Genomic DNA, 5118 nt, shown 5'->3' on the forward strand with positions numbered 1-5118 from the left:
ACAGAATAAAACACACAACTGTTAGTCACTTCAAAACATGACAGTAAGAACATAAACAGAATAAAACACACAACTGTTAGTCACTTCAACACATGACAGTAAGAACATAAACAGAATAAAATACACCACTGTTAGTCACTTCAAAACATGACAGTAAAAACATAAACAGAATAAAACACACCATTGTTAGTCACTTCAGAACATTTCAGTAAGAACATAAACAGAATAAATCACACAACTGTTAGTCACTTCAAAACATAGCGATAAGAACATACACAGAATAAAATACACAACTGTTAGTCACTTCAAAACATGACAGTAAGAACATAAACAGAATAAAACACACAACTGTAAGTCACTTCATAACATGACAGTAAGAACATAAACAGAATAAAATACACAACTGTTAGTCACTTCAAAACATGACAGTAAGAACATAAACAGAACAAAATACACAACTGTTAGTCACTTCAAAACATGACAGTAAGAACATAAACAGTATAAAATACACAACTGTTAGTCACTTCAAAACATGACAGTAAGAACATAAACAGAATAAAATACACAACTGTTAGTCACTTCAAAACATGATAGTAAGAACATAAACAGAACAAAATACACAACTGTTAGTCACTTCAAAACATGACAGTAAGAACATAAACAGTATAAAATACACAACTGTTAGTCACTTCAAAACATGACAGTAAGAACATAAACAGAATAAAATACACAACTGTTAGTCACTTTAAAACATGACAGTAAGAACATAAACAGAACAAAATACACAACTGTTAGTCACTTCAAAACATGACAGTAAGAACATAAACAGTATAAAATACACAACTGTTAGTCACTTCATAACATGACAGTAAGAACATAAACAGAATAAAATACACAACTGTTAGTCACTTCAAAACATGACAGTAAGAACATAAACAGAATAAAATAGACAACTGTTAGTCACTTCAAAACATGACAGTAAGAACATAAACAGTATAAAATACACAACTGTTAGTCACTTCAATACATAACAGTAAGAACAAAAACAGAATAAAATACACAACTGTTAGTCACTTCAAAACATGACAGTAAGAACATAAACAGAATAAAGTACACAACTGTTAGTCACTTCAAAACATGACAATAAGAACATTAGCAGAATAAAACACATAACTATAAGTCACTACAAAACATGACAGTAGGAACATAAACAGAATTAAACACATAAATATAAGTCACTTAAACATGACAGTAAGAACAGAAACAGAATAAAACACATAACTACAAGTCACTTAAACATGACAGTAAGAACATAAACAGAATAAAACACACAACTATAAGTCACTTTAACATGACAGTAGGAACATAAACAGAATAAAACACATAACTGTTAGTCACTTCAAAACATGACAGTAAGAACATAAACAGAATAAAACACATAACTATAAGTCACTTCAAAACATGACAGTAAGAAAATGCATAAAAGAATAAAAAACACAACTATAAGACATTTCAAAATAACCAATTATTACAGTACAAAAATACAAGTCAAGTCACTTAAAAACATCGCAGGTTGTAGATATAAAGTATAAAACACACAACTACAAGGTTGTACATAAAAAGTATAAAACACACAACTACAAGGTTGTACATAAAAAGTATAAAACACACAACTACAAGGTTGTACATATCACTCAATGTAAATCCGACCTGTGATCAAAATACAACAGTGAATGTGAAAGCTACCTGCAATCAAAGTACAACACTTAATGAAAAACCTACCTGTAATCAGAGCTCATTGGGGAATTTGAAACATACCTGTAATCAAAGCACATCACTAAAAGTGAATATGTGAGACATACCTGTAAACAAAGTGAAACATGCCTGCAATCAAACACATCACTAAATGTGACACATACCTATTATCAAACAAAACACTGAATGTGAAGGATACCTATTATCAAACATAACACTGAATGTGAAACATACCTATTATCAAACATAACACTGAATGTGAAACATACCTATTATCAAAGCACAACACTGAATGTGAAACATACCTATTATCAAACACAACACTGAATGTGAAACATACCTGTTATCAAACATAACACTGAATGTGAAACACTGTAATCAAACACAACACTGAATGTGAAACATACCTATTATCAAACACAACACTGAATGTGAAACATACCTATTATCAAACACAACACTGAATGTGAAACATACCTATAATCAAAGCACAACACTGAATGTGAAACAAACCTATTATCAAACACAACACTGAATGTGAAACACTGTAATCGAACACAACACTGAATGTGAAACACTGTTATCAAACACAACACTGAATGTGAAACATACCTATTATCAAACACAACACTGAATGTGAAACATACCTGTTATCAAACACAACACTGAATGTGAAACATACCTATTATCAAACATAACACTGAATGTGAAACATACCTATTATCAAAGCACATCACTGAATATGAAACATACCTATTATCAAACACAACACTGAATGTGAAACATACCTATTATCAAACACAACACTGAATGTGAAACATGAATGTTATCAAACACAACACTGAATGTGAGACACTGTAATCAAATACAACACTGAATGTGAAACATACCTGTTATCAAAGACAACACTGAATGTGAAACATACCTGTTATCAAACACATCACTGAATGTGAAACATACTTATTATCAAACACAACACTGAATGTGAAACAAACCTATTATCAAACACAACACTGAATGTGAAACATACCTATTATCAAAACACAACACTGAATGTGAAACATACCTATTATCAAATACAACACTGAATGTGAAACATGAATGTTATCAAACACAACACTGAATGTGAGACACTGTAATCAAACACAACACTGAATGTGAAACATGCCTATTATCAAACACAACACTGAATGTGAAACATACCAATTATCAAACATAAAACTGAATGTGAAACATGCCTATTATCAAACACAACACTGAATGTGAAACATACCTATTATCAAACACAACACTGAATGTGAAACATACCTATTATCAAACATAACACTGAATGTGAAACATACCTATTATCAAACACAACACTGAATGTGAAACATACCTATTATCAAACACAACACTGAATGTGAAACATACCTATTCTCAAAGCACAACACTGAATGTGAAACATACCTATTCTCAAAGCACAACACTGAATGTGAAACATGCATGTTATCAAACACAACACTGAATGTGAAACATACTTATTATCAAACACAACACTGAATGTGAAACATACCTATTATCAAACACAACACTGAATGTGAAACATACCTATTATCAAAGCACATCACTGAATATGAAACATACCTATTATCAAACACAACACTGAATGTGAAACATACCTATTATCAAAGCACATCACTGAATATGAAACATACCTATTATCAAACACAACACTGAATGTGAAACATACCTATTATCAAACATAGCACTGAATGTGAAACATGCATGTTATCAAACACAACACTGAATGTGAAACATACCTATTATCAAACACAACACTGAATGTGAAACATACCTATTCTCAAAGCACAACACTGAATGTGAAACATACCTATTCTCAAAGCACAACACTGAATGTGAAACATGCATGTTATCAAACACAACACTGAATGTGAAACATACTTATTATCAAACACAACACTGAATGTGAAACATACCTATTATCAAACATAACACTGAATGTGAAACATACCTATTATCAAAGCACATCACTGAATATGAAACTTACCTATTATCAAACACAACACTGAATGTGAAACATACCTATTACCAAACACAACACTGAATGTGAAACATGAATGTTATCAAACACAACACTGAATGTGAGACACTGTAATCAAATACAACACTGAATATGAAACATACCTGTTATCAAAGACAACACTGAATGTGAAACATACCTGTTATCAAACACATCACTGAATGTGAAACATACTTATTATCAAACACAACACTGAATGTGAAACATACCTATTATCAAACACAACACTGAATGTGAAACATACCTATTATCAAACATGACACTGAATGTGAAACATACCTATTATCAAAGCACATCACTGAATATGAAACATACCTATTATCAAACACAACACTGAATGTGAAACATACCTATTATCAAACACAACACTGAATGTGAAACATGAATATTATCAAACACAACACTGAATGTGAGACACTGTAATCAAATACAACACTGAATGTGAAACATACCTGTTATCAAAGACAACACTGAATGTGAAACATACCTGTTATCAAACACATCACTGAATGTGAAACATACTTATTATCAAACACAACACTGAATGTGAAACAAACCTATTATCAAACACAACACTGAATGTGAAACATACCTATTATCAAAACACAACACTGAATGTGAAACATACCTATTATCAAATACAACACTGAATGTGAAACATGAATGTTATCAAACACAACACTGAATGTGAGACACTGTAATCAAACACAACACTGAATGTGAAACATGCCTATTATCAAACACAACACTGAATGTGAAACATACCAATTATCAAACATAAAACTGAATGTGAAACATGCCTATTATCAAACACAACACTGAATGTGAAACATACCTATTATCAAACACAACACTGAATGTGAAACATACCTATTATCAAACATAACACTGAATGTGAAACATACCTATTATCAAACACAACACTGAATGTGAAACATACCTATTATCAAACACAACACTGAATGTGAAACATACCTATTCTCAAAGCACAACACTGAATGTGAAACATACCTATTCTCAAAGCACAACACTGAATGTGAAACATGCATGTTATCAAACACAACACTGAATGTGAAACATACTTATTATCAAACACAACACTGAATGTGAAACATACCTATTATCAAACACAACACTGAATGTGAAACATACCTATTATCAAAGCACATCACTGAATATGAAACATACCTATTATCAAACACAACACTGAATGTGAAACATACCTATTATCAAAGCACATCACTGAATATGAAACATACCTATTATCAAACACAACACTG

This window comes from Mytilus californianus, unplaced genomic scaffold (genome assembly GCF_021869535.1).
Source record: "Mytilus californianus isolate M0D057914Y unplaced genomic scaffold, xbMytCali1.0.p SCAF_21, whole genome shotgun sequence".
Taxonomy (NCBI): Eukaryota; Metazoa; Mollusca; class Bivalvia; order Mytilida; family Mytilidae; genus Mytilus; species Mytilus californianus.